This window comes from Odontesthes bonariensis, chromosome 24, assembly GCF_027942865.1.
Source record: "Odontesthes bonariensis isolate fOdoBon6 chromosome 24, fOdoBon6.hap1, whole genome shotgun sequence".
Lineage (NCBI taxonomy): Eukaryota > Metazoa > Chordata > Actinopteri > Atheriniformes > Atherinopsidae > Odontesthes > Odontesthes bonariensis.
The window spans coordinates 4,009,693-4,022,633 of NC_134529.1; the positions used below are offsets into that span (position 1 = coordinate 4,009,693).

The 12,941-nt window shown below is 40.3% G+C and overlaps 1 protein-coding gene across 7 annotated transcripts in view; it reads left to right on the top strand.

The window, feature by feature from the left end:
* Positions 1-12,941, top strand: part of myt1la (myelin transcription factor 1-like, a) — a 111,402-nt gene that overhangs the window by 40,516 nt on the left and 57,945 nt on the right. The window lies entirely within an intron of this gene.

The window sequence follows — 12,941 nt, forward strand, 5'->3', positions numbered from 1 at the left end:
TGAATTGTCTTCTCAGCGTAGTAGTTCCAGTCTAAAATATCACTTAAAGGCAAAACACACAACTGATAGCAGCAAGTCATTCAAGGAAACAGACAGTGGAGCGAGGCTTCTACATAAAAACTACAGAAAGATGCTGATGTTAAAAGTGTGTTTGCACAACAAATGTTATGGCACTTTCATTCATATGGCAGCACATTTAAAATAAAGCTAAATGCTAAAAGCTATACACTACTTTTGGATTCATTTTTGGATTCTGCGTACAAATGAGATTAATCGCGATTAATCAGGGAAATCATGTGATTAATTAGATTAAACATTTTAATCGTTGCCCAGCCCTAATAATAACACATTAATTTCTAAATCTTACTGAAAGCCAGTGTAAAGAGTCACTTTCTCCACTGCACTATTGCTCGGTTTCATCATCAAATTAAAGAGGAGGCTTATGAAGCAGAAGTTTTGTGAGGAGCTGTTCAAAAAGGAATAAAAACCAGACAAATAAAGTGAGAATTAACAGTTAGTATTAAATACTGATTTAATTAAAGGATTTTTATGATCCAGTTTGTTTAGAAAAACAGATATTTCAGCTTTATTCACCCTAAGATTCAGACGCCGTCAATTTAAGGAGAAAAACACCAAAGCAGACAAAATAATGACAACTTAAAAGGAAGAAAATGAGTCCTTTGTGAGTTATTAAAAAGGGATTTTGATTAACTTCACTGACAATGCAACTGGACATTCAAAGAGACGATGTCAGTGGAAACAATGATCTCAGATTATGTGAAAAATACACAGAATTTTCTTGGTGGACTGAGAAAACCATGAAGGCGTCGGGCTTTCTGTGCCTCTGCCAACAGGCTGCAAACGTCTCAATCAGCATCAGAGAACAGAAATCCTGCCAACGCTAAATTAGCTCATGTCACCGTTTCAGACCTCCTCCACAGGAAGGTTGCAGCCTTCATCTCTATAAATTCCTCCGTCTGTGACAAGGTGGCAGATAGAAACCCAATCTGGTCCAGTGTGGAGATGCATCGGGCTGCAGAACAGCTGCTTTCTGCCTCAGACAGATGTGGAAATGAGTGATTACGTTGTTTAAAAATCCTTAACTCACTGGAAAAAATGCCCCTCCAAAAATAAGTAAGAAAAACATCAAAAACGAGACATTTTTGCTTGAAATAAGCAAAAAAATCTGCCAATGGAACTAGTGAAAATCGGCTTGTCAAGATTTCTTGAAATGAAATGTGATATTTGGGACTTTTGAGATAAAAGTGATCTTGAAATTAGCTTAAAAACCTCTTCAAAATGAAAAAAAAGAGCTTGTTTCATATGATATGTGACTCAAAACAATTTGTTTTCAAGACTTTTTCACTTAACAAGATATTCCAGATGTATTGTCTTAAAACAAGTCCCTATATCTGGCTGAAATGGTACTTGTTAGGCAGTTGTGTCTCATATTAAGTGTAATGAGATACTCAGTGAGACAAATATACTTGGTAAGATTTAGATTTTTCCCAGTGCTGTTAACTTTACTGTTGTCAGCAGCAGATAAAACTCTGCAAAGTAAGTTTAGGTTTCTTAAAATAAGTAAAAACTCGCCAAAATAAGTTATTTTTGTTTGTTTTTTCATCTGATGCAAATGTATTGATTAGCTTATTTCCCTTTAGGAAAAACAAACAAACTTTTCCTGCACAAATCCTCTTAAAAACTTAAAAAACACACAAAGAGGTGGAGAATATTTCAAAGAGGATGTGCTGCAGCCGCAGTGAAGCAGACGTGGACCTTTGAGAGGTTTTCACACAAAGAAAAAATTTAACTTGGACTCGCACATAAGCGTAGAAATCAAAGCATCTGAGAGCATTCTGGAGTATCTCTTTGGTTTTGTTGTAAGCGGCGCTGGTGTGTGGGAGGCTGGTGTGCAGAGGTTGCACGGTTGAGGACAGCGGTGGTTTTGAACGCTGGTAGGAACAGAGAGATAATGAGAAGGGCACGGTGGTGAATCACTGGCAGGGCAGCTGGATGGTCCGGAGACATTTGGGAATCGTTTGCGTGCGGAGTCAAACGCTAAGATAAGAGTTCTAACCAAGAAGATGATCCTTAGAAGTGATTTAAAACGTTTAAATGCCCTCTTTGCACATGCATATTTTATTGCCCCGGTATCGGGGGGGTCGTTCCAAAGGCCGAGCAGAATTTCTGTTTGGTATGATGTGATTGTAGTTACTTACAAGTAGGTGTTGTTCCACAAAATGAAAAGCTCAGAAAGTCCTTGGGTATGTTTTTAAGAGACAAAGAAGGAGCTCATACAAAAGATGAGAATAAAACATAAAAGAGAAATAAATCAATCAGTGATTAAAGTAAATGATTATTAAGTAAACTTGTGATGAGACAAAGATCTCTGGGTACCAGTTAACCCAAGGTCGGACACTCCTGATGATGAAAGATCCTCTGAAGAAGGGTTGTTCCATCCAACTACCGACCAATAACTGTCCAACACGGACGCACCTGTCAGGCATCACAGCGGATAAAACAAAACAAAGAACATGACTTGGTTTGCTATTACTTGAAAGAACTTAGCTTAGCTTAGCTTAGCTTGAAGACGGTAACAGGATCTGACCAAGTGCATGGGGAAACCTGGGCTGTGTTCGAAACCGCATACTACTCCTACTACTCCTACTAACTTTTTTCCCGGATGCATACTAGATTCTCCGAAATGTTGGGTATGCATCATGAGGTTACTACTCATACTCAAACTACCCAAGATGCAACGTAACGTGACGTCACCGATCGTCATTTCCTGTCAAAACGGCAGTTTCAAGCTAGCTACAACGAGGGTAGGTTCACTTCCTGTTTTCAAAACAAAAGCACCAATTGTATGGTAATGGCTTTCCCTATGATAAAAGGCAACGGGTATTTTATTTTGTGAAAATAACCGGAAGTGCGTTGCTCACTACGGCTAGCTTTAGTAGCGCCGAATTCGTGGGAATAAAATTGTAAACAGCCGGTAGTTTGTCAGGTTTTCAACACGTTGGGGATCTAAACGACTACTTTCTCACCTGAAAATGTTTCAAATGTTGCTAAAGTTTACAGAGTTTAGAGCTTAAGGGAAATCAGCTTCAGGCCGGATGATTTCGGCTCGAGCAGGAGCAAAATGCATTGTGGGTAAACGCTCTGCATACTGTCTGATCGATCAGTATGTAGTATGCGGTTTCAAACACAGCCCGGAAACTAAATACTGACTGGGTGATAGGTGAGTGAGTGCAGCTGAGAAAACTACAGGTGAAATGAATGAAGGTGATGGATGAGCAACAGAAACTGGTGGGAAACATGGGAAAACTAAAAACTGGACTTGAAGATTAGGAAAATTAAAACTAAACATTAGCTAGAAAACTAAAGACATGACCGAAAACTAAGGACTACTGGAAAAAATCAAAGTCTTACCAAGTATATTTGTCTTATTTCTAGTCCAAATATCTCATTACACTTAATATAAGACACAACTGCCTAACAAGTACCATTTCAGCCAGATATAGGGACTTGTTTTAATACAATACATCTGGAATATCTTGTTAAATGAAAAAGTCTTGAAAACAAATTGTTTTGAGTCACATATCATATGAAACAAGCTTTTTTTTTTACATTTGAAGAGGTTTTTAAGCTAATTTCAAGATCACTTTTATCTCAAAAGTCCTAAATATCACATCTTATTTCAAGAAATCTTGACGAGCCAATTTTCACTAGCAGATTTATTTTGCTTATTTCAAGCAAAAACGTCTTGTATTTGTTGTTTTTCTTACTTATTTTTGGAGGGGCATTTTTTTCCAGTGTAAACAGGAACTAAACACCAAGGCATGAGATAAACTAAAACAGGATAAAACACAGAACTAAAAACATGGCGTAAATACGTACATTTCCTGGATTGACTACAAGAAAGTCTCAAAGCAGCTCACATGGATAATGGCGCGCTCACTGTAAGAGCCTGTGAGCATTATTTTTGAATGTTTTTATGGTACTCATCCCAACAATTGGACGTGAATCCTTTGATTTGAGCGTTTTTCTCAGAGAATTTTCCCAGCAGCCACCTTGCCTGAGCAAAATCCTGTAAATGACTGTGGCATTTGAAAGAGATCCCTCCAGACTGTCCCTCAGAGTGTTTTCTTTGTGTGTTTTCAGTGCAGCAGAGATGAAAAAAACATGAATAAATGAAGAGTCTAACTGGTCGTAATTCTCACCGCGAGAGTAAAAGCACTTGAATGCTGCACATTTTTAATATGAAAAGACTCTGAGCTGTTTACTCTTGACTGGAAAAGTAAATCAAATGAACAAAGTCTACGAAGACAAGTTCACCGAAACATAAATACCTTAATTTAACTGTTAAAGCCTGCAATGCAATTTCAGCTTTGGAGAGGCACAAGGTAATTCTGAGGATGCATGGCATCCTCTCTGAGGAAACTTTATTAGCAGTGTCAGATATTCACTTTCGCACTGAGATTCACAGTCTCACAAGACGATCCGAAAGAGGAACGTTTGTCCAACGTTTTTGTACCCTGGCTGCATGTTGTAAACCTGTAGCTGTGCATTTATTCATATTTAAGCCTATTAATTTATTGCATCCCTAAACCCTAACCAAGTTTTATGGATATCTGAACCTAAACATTTGTATTTCTAACTAAAACCAACCACAACTTACAACAAAGTGACAACTTATGGGACAATAAGGGGTCGGATGGGACTGAAACTTGGTTTAACATCACCGTCCACCTCCTTCTACCTCCTTAAAAGCACTTTTGAAGCATGTTATAGTTGTGCTGTATCACATTTGTGACTGTTGCAAAGGAAAGTTTTAATATCTCCTCTTAACTTCAGGGGAAAACAGTAACAATGCCTGGATAAGTTGTGATAAACGGCCAGGCTTACAGATTGGTGAAGCAACAGAAAGACAGACGCGGTCACACGTAGTTAAACTCTGAACGAGAGGAATGGGCTGTCTGAAACGACAGCTCAATTACTCAATCAGTTAATCATCAGCTGATCACAGGAGTGGAGACCACTCAAACTCCTGATTCCACAGAGACGCAGCAGAGAAGAAGAAGGCAGCTTCTGCCTGTTTGATTACGGCGAACAACACTTCAGAGGCTCGGGACAGTTTTTTCTCAGTTTCTGTTAATAATTAAGTGAACGACCTTGTTGTACCTAGCAGGAAGCACCGTTAAACGTGGCCACTCATGTCAGGCGTGGGAAATAAACCCAATAGATCTGATAGACAACGTGTTTTGCATCTTAAAGGGACAGTTCGCCTCTTTTGACATGAAGCTGTATGACATCCCATACTAGCAACATCATTTATGAACATTTTGATGAAAGTAGTTCCGGCTAGTTGGCTGGGGTTTAAAAAAATAAAGCGTTTTGCTTCTCAGAACAATATGCGTTCAACAGAGTAATACATTTGCATCACAAAATGGTTCTCCAGGAAAAAGTCAGACCTCACAATCGCTTGGCCCTATTTTCTCTCTCTTCGTATCACTGCCTGCTGTGCAGACCGAGCAGCAAACACCGTATCACTGCGCGGCTGTTGGCAGGCGGCAGCAGGCAGTGATACGAAGGGAGAGAAAATAGGGCCAAGCGATTGTGAGGTCTGACTTTTTCTTGGAGAACCATTTTGTGATGCAAATGTATTACTCTGTTGAACGCATATTGTTTTGAGAAGCAAGACGCTTTATTTTTTAAACCCCAGCCAACTAGCCGGACTACTTTTGTCAAAATGTTCATAAATGATGTTGCTAATATGGGATGTCATACAGCTTCATGTCAAGAGGCGAACTGTCCCTTTAAAGAGCTGCATCTGTGGGATGGATGGTTGTAACCATGAGAAAAACATGGGGATGTTTTTATCTCCATCAATAAAGTCACAAAGAAGTCAAATGACAACTGCATCACTCTAACATTAGCTAAACCGTTAAATAAACTGTAAAAAAGCAGCAAAAAAGGTTAAATGTTTGTTTTTTTTGTCTGTATCACCTGCCCTAATTAAGATAAAAGACATAAAAGAAAAGGTTTGCACACACTCGGAATATAATTCTAATTGTCGAGCATTAGATTTAGATCCACAGATAGATAAATGTTATTGTTAAATGTGGCCACGATGCTGCTGTTTCTTAAAGTTTGGTGTGAAATCAATAACTTTATTCATAGTTTAGTGCTTTGACAGACCAGGTGGAGGAAAACTGTGAGCCAAAGAAACAGACAACAGGGTGTAAAAGCACAACATTGATGAGGGCTTAAAAGTTTAAAATATTAAAGATAATCAAAGTAGATGAACGTAGGACGAGGTCACGTGAAAGCCGATCTATAAAAACGGGTTTTTGAGAGGTCAGTGATTCTGCGAAGCCTTATTTCCTTTTGGCAGGTCGTTCCAAAGTCAGGGGGAAGTGCCAGGAAGGCCCCGCCCGAGGATCTCAGGCAGCGAGGTGGCCTCCTAGTGGGTCAACATTTCTGGATTAACAGTTAGGGGACAGACCCACGTGGGCTTTAAAAATGATCAGTGAAGTCTTCAGGGCAGCCGGGACTGCGGTAACGCGACATCCTCTGTTACAGAGGACCAGTCGGAGGCAGGAGAGGGAGAGGTGGTACCAGAGAGGAGTGAGTTACAATAATCCAGCCCAGACAAGATAAATCCCTGGATAACTTTTTCAGAAGCTGTGATTCTCCGTCCTGCTGGATCGATAACTAACCGTGAGGTGCTGAATGAGTTTGGGAGGAGACACTTGTTCTGTTCCTTCCTTTGTCTCTCTCTTTAACCCCCCCCCCCACACACACACACACACATATATCCCCACCGCTTCTCTCTGGAGGATGTCACCATGGCGACAGCACCGTGTGGATGCTGCAGTATGAGGACCAGGAGGGATCCAGCCCGTCTCCCATGGCAACCGCTAGTATAGGATGTGAACGTTGTGTCGCCCACATTGCCCCCCCCCCCCCCCTCCCTGCCGCTTGTATCACTGCCACCATTCAGTCTCATATAAATATATCCCCACCACCTTTGCCACCAAAGTGTTGCCATGGCGATGACTGTCGGCATGTGGCATCACCAGGGGCAATGTTCCCACCTTGCCACGCATACCTAGAAGTAATTATAACACAGCAGCTATTCATAGAAGTGATCTCATTTCACAGATCATGCAGAGTAAGTAAATAGTTCTGCCTATATGCTTATTACTAATTATGTTTATTTAGAATAGAAAAAATACTTTATTCATCCCCCAATGGGGGAAATTCTAATTAGTCAAGTAGCTCAACATTTTTTTTTAAATATTTACAATTATTGTATTAACAACAACAATAATAATAATACAAATTCTAGTAAAAAAAAATACTACAACTAATTAATAATAATAATAAATGACCAAATAAACAAAAATAACCAACAAAAAAAATTTAAGACAGGTTAAATTATTTGAAATGAACATTTCACCATTTTTGGTCGAATAAAGACGACACCGCTCACTATTAAAGAAGATTGCTATTTCTGAGTGTCTGATGGTTGTTAGCCTCGGATGTATTTCTGGTTTAATTAGATACCCAGGGTAGCCTATATTAAACTGCAGGTAACCGTAGCAACAGAAGTCATGCTGCAGCCTCGGTGATGTGTTGATTTATGATCCGACTTTCTTTGTAACTTTGGAAACTGTGTGAAAAACTTTTAAGTAAGTAGCAGCCGGGTGCTGCTGATCAGATGCTCATCAGTCAGTGTGAGCAGCTCTATAAAAGCAGAAGTTCTGCAGCATCCAGGTGTGTGTTAACACGATGCCAAGGAGGAAAGACATCAGCAGCTGTTGCTGCCCATCAACCTGGGAAGGGTTATGAGGCCGTTTCCTAACTATCCAGAGTCCATCGTTCTACAGAGAGAAAGATTATTCACAAGTGGAAAACATTCAGGACAGCTGTCAATCTGCCCAGGAGTGGACGTCCCAGCAAGGTCACCCCAAGGTCAGAAACCCAAGAGCTACATCTCAGACTCTGCAGGCCTCAGTTAGCATGTTAAAGGTTAAAGGTCACCCCAAGGTCAGAAACCCAAGAGCTACATCTTAGACTCTGCAGGCCTCAGTCAGCATGTTAAAGGTTAAAGGTCACCCCAAGGTCAGAAACCCAAAGAGCTACATCTCAGACTCTGCAGGCCTCAGTTAGCATGTTAAAGGTTAAAGGTAACCCCAAGGTCAGAAACCCAAGAGCTACATCTCAGACTCTGCAGGCCTCAGTCAGCATGTTAAAGGTTAAAGGTCACCCCAAGGTCAGAAACCCAAAGAGCTACATCTCAGACTCTGCAGGCCTCAGTCAGCATGTTAAAGGTTAAAGGTCACCCCAAGGTCAGAAACCCAAGAGCCACATCTCAGACTCTGCAGGCCTCAGTCAGCATGTTAAAGGTTAAAGGTCACCCCAAGGTCAGAAACCCAAAGAGCTACATCTCAGACTCTGCGGGCCTCAGTGAGCATGTTAAAGGTTAAAGGTCACCCCAAGGTCAGAAACCCAAAGAGCCACATCTCAGACTCTGCAGGCCTCAGTTAGCATGTTAAAGGTTAAAGGTCACCCCAAGGTCAGAAACCCAAAGAGCTACATCTCAGACTCTGCAGGCCTCAGTCAGCATGTTAAAGGTTAAAGGTCACCCCAAGGTCAGAAACCCAAGAGCTACATCTCAGACTCTGCAGGCCTCAGCTAGCATGTCAAAGGTTAAAGGTCATGACAGTACAACTTCCATGTTTGCTTGTAGAAACAAAAATGAGCCACAGGTTCTCCATATTGAGCCTGAAAAAAACTGTTGTTAGGGACACTAAATAATCAAATATGTCATTTTTAAGACGATAAATGAGTCCATGTAATAAAAATCTGCGTCAAACTATCCCAACGATGTGCTCAAAATGATCTCAGCCTGTTCTGAATCACCCAGGTGTCCCTTTAGAGATAAAAACGAGCAGCAAAGACTGGAACATCTGGGTGATTTTGATTGACAGCGAGGTACCAAACAATAAATCAGTGCTCACCGTAGAAGCCGTTGTTACAGCATAATCAAAAAGAATATCTGATGTGGGCGAACATACCGACACACGTGTTGAAACAATGCTTAAGATCTTCACGTCGACGGCCGATAAATTATTGATCAGTGCGACGGAATCCAATCAATCGCAGTGAATGGAATCAGACGGTTTAGTTGAGAGGAGAAAATGTGTGAACCCACCCTCACTCTCTCTCTGTGTTCACATAATTACCATGCGTAGTCTCTCGCCCTCGTCTGCAGCATTCCCTGGTTTCTGATCTGCTTTAATTACCACTGGAATTTTAATTGGCGGGAGACAGCAAGGTGGCTGAGGTCGTACCCGCACAGAAAGACGAGCTGGCAGACTTTCAGCCTATAAGGTGGAAGATGGAGGGATCATCTGAGGAGGAGTGTGTGCGTTGCCTGGAGGATTACTGACTGCAGCGCTGCGTGAGGAATAAAAAGGCCTAACCAGAAGGTCTGAGCTCCCGCTCTTTGTTCAGATACCAGCCATAAAAAGCTGAGCATCCAGAACAGTCCAAGTCGTTTAACATTTATTGTCTGAACACAGATTTTTTTCTGTTTATGAAGCATTTGCTGTTTAAACTCCATGCTGCACGGGAGTATTATTTCAGCTTTTCGCTCGTTCTGCTGCTTTGATCCAAAGACTTCCCGACTCTGTTTCACCAGCAAGAAAACATTTGTCGACATCTTCATGCATGTTTTATGGAGAGACGTCCACGTTCAGTGTGTTGCTCGTGTTTTAGTCGGACACGAACGGTCATTGGAAGGTCGGAGGCGCCGGTGGGAGGGGCTAATCCCTGGATCTTTGTCACTGGAGAGATTGCATTTACTGTACAGAATGTCCTCCTCATGTCCAGGGGTGGAGCAGTGATTTTAAATGTGGGGGTGTTACATGAGCGCCACATCAAGCCCAGAGACACGACGCTGAAGTTAGCATCCGATTCGTGAATTAAATGGATGGGCATAAAGGGCCATTTCACTGCATTTTTTGCATTTTCATCGCCCTAAACTAGGTCCTGTATGGAAACTACAACTGTTACACTGCTCAAATCTGGATATAATTATTCTAAAGAGGCTATAGATTCATTAAAACCTTGTTTGGGATTTGTGAAACCTTTTTCTGATTTGTGAAAATGCAGAACAGGGCCATTTTACTGCATTTTGATCACACTAAATTAGGTCCTGTATGGAAACTACAATAGTTACACTGCTCAAATCTTTAGATGAGAAAAACCTTTTTATGCTGACTGGGAGTAACTTTGATTTAGCTCTATACATTATTTGCATTATTTTGTAATATACCAGATTACTTTCAGCCTGCGTGTTTCTCGTGTTAGACTCCTATTTTTCTTTGGAATATATGCTGATGATGGCCAACTAAATGCTGCATAATGGCAGCCGTCCTTATATTTCAGCCTGTTTATTCGATTAACCTGACGCGGCAGATGGTTTGCTGCAAAGAGTCATCTGTTTAAACATAGAAATTGTGTAAAAAAAGGAAAACGCTGGCACAAAAATAATGACCGTTGCTTTAACAGATGATCTAGCTGTAACCATCAGGACCAAACTCCCACCGGTGTTTGTGCATAGAAGCCGCTTACAGCTGCTGGGGTGATGATCTTAACGTTTGGCCACAGATAGATCGAACCCGTCAGGACTGATTCTGTCTTGTTATCTCGCAAATCTCGCAAGAATCCAGCTTCACTTCCGGGTAATGACGCAGTAACAAGATGAAGGCAGAGTGTGAGCACCAGGAAGCTCCGTAGGGAGCTGAGAGCCTCGAGTTTGAGTCCAAAGTTTCGAATGTCGCCACTGTAAAAATCTTGGCTAAACGGGAATTTTGAATTAGACAAAATTTAACCCAAAATTTTCACCAGATGGAGCGAGTCGCTGCCTTTTCGGCATCTTTTCAAACTGGACGATTATCAGCCAGTAAGGGGGACAATCTGCGGCGTCTTTGGAAAGAAAATGGCTTATTCCTGGATAAAAACGCTGTAATTCAAACACAGTTCTGAGTACTGCGCTAAATCTGATTTCTATAAATAGATTAGCTTAAATGCTTCATCTTAAATCTACATTTCTGGGTTAAATTACTCTTGTCTGAGTCCCTTTTTCTTATAAAAAAAACTCTGCACAACAGGTTGATTTTACTGCAAATTCAATTTTTGTTGCGTTGCGCTCTCACTCCTCTTAATACCAGCGTTAAGTGTGATTTTTACTTCCTATTGTTTGTCCCTTTATGGGGGAAATCATGTGTCCTTGGAAGAATGATGACTCCTTATTTTGTGTGACCTGGAGCAGCTGAGCCCAAACAACCGGATAATGAACCAATCTCGCTCGGAGGTGCAGACCCCGGGTATCTATCTGCTTTTTTCTGCAGCAGCCGTACCCTCTCATGACTCCTCTCACAGCAGACGGTACGTCTTGTTTTTTCCACTGACAGAGCTAAGCTTTTACATCGCTCGGACAGTTCAAACAAACAGAACCCACAGTCAGAAGCAATGGGCTGAGATTGTCAACACGGGTCTGAGGTCAGTACGTCAGGGAAAAAGGGACACACTGGAAAAAATGCCCCTTCAAAAATAAGTAAAAAAACAACAAAAACAAGATGTTTTTGCTTGAAATAAGCAAAAAAATCTGCCAATGGAACTAGTGAAAATCGGCTTGTCAAGATTTCTTGAAATAAGATGTGATATTTAGGACTTTTGAAATAAAAAGTCTTGAAATTAGCTTAAAAACCTCTTCAAATGTCAAAAAAGCTTTTTTCATATGATATGTGACTCAAAACAATTTGTTTTCAAGACTTTTTCATTTAAGAAGATATTCAAGATGTATTGTCTTCAAACAAGTCCCTATATCTGGCTGAAATGGTACTTGTTAGGCAGTTGTGTCTTATATTAAGTGTAATGAGATATTTGGACTAGTAATGAGACAACAGATGGTTTGCCACACATGCAGCTAAAGAAATGGGAACAAATCTTAATTCCAGTCTAAAACCCACAAAGAGCTTCTAAATGATTCATTTCTGGTGGCATAAAACAGTTTAATCATTTAATTTATGTGAATTGTTCCATAATTAGTCATTAGATTATCTTATATTCCTTTTTAAGCTTTAAATTGAATCTCATTTACTTTTTCTTGATGTCGTTTAACATATCATTCTTATTATTGTCTGTTTTTTTTCCTACTTTTCTAGTTTTAGACGTGATAACGTTCATTTTTTTCTGATTAGGATTGTTTTTTAAACTGAATTTCTTATATTAGTTTGACTCTTTTGGTAACTGAAAGCAGTTTTAAACGTAAATGTACAAACAAGTTTAAACTATGAAGCTGTTTTTCACAGATGCAACTAAAGAAATGGGAACAAATGATGTTTCTCTGTGACAGGCTGCTTGGAACAAAGTGCTTAAAGATCCAATTTAAAACCCAACACTGGTTCATCCCTTGATTTAGGAGTCGTTTTTTAGCTCAAATGAATCATAGGTCATTGAATGACTCATCTGAAAATGCTCAGGTACAAGGACTGGACATAAAAATGGTGAAAAGGCAGCCAAAGTCCAAAGAAAAACTTTGAAAGACCTTCAGAAAACCTGCAGAACAATTGCTCAGGACCACTTTAAAAGATTAGTCTGGCAGCTCGGAAGAAAAAGTGATAAAGGAACGAGGGGTTGATCAACTGGGATGTTTCTCAGGTGAAATTTAGGACTCAGTGATCAAAGGTTCTTCTTCTTCTGTTAAAATATGTTTCAATAGAGAATAGTTCTCCCAAAAAAAAGCAGTGTAACAGACATTTTGTGTGTCTTTAGTTATATTTTATCAGATGCACAGAAAAGAAAGTCGACGATAAAAGTATCTTTTGTCTGTATTCACCGTTCGTGGATCGATTTGCTTCGTT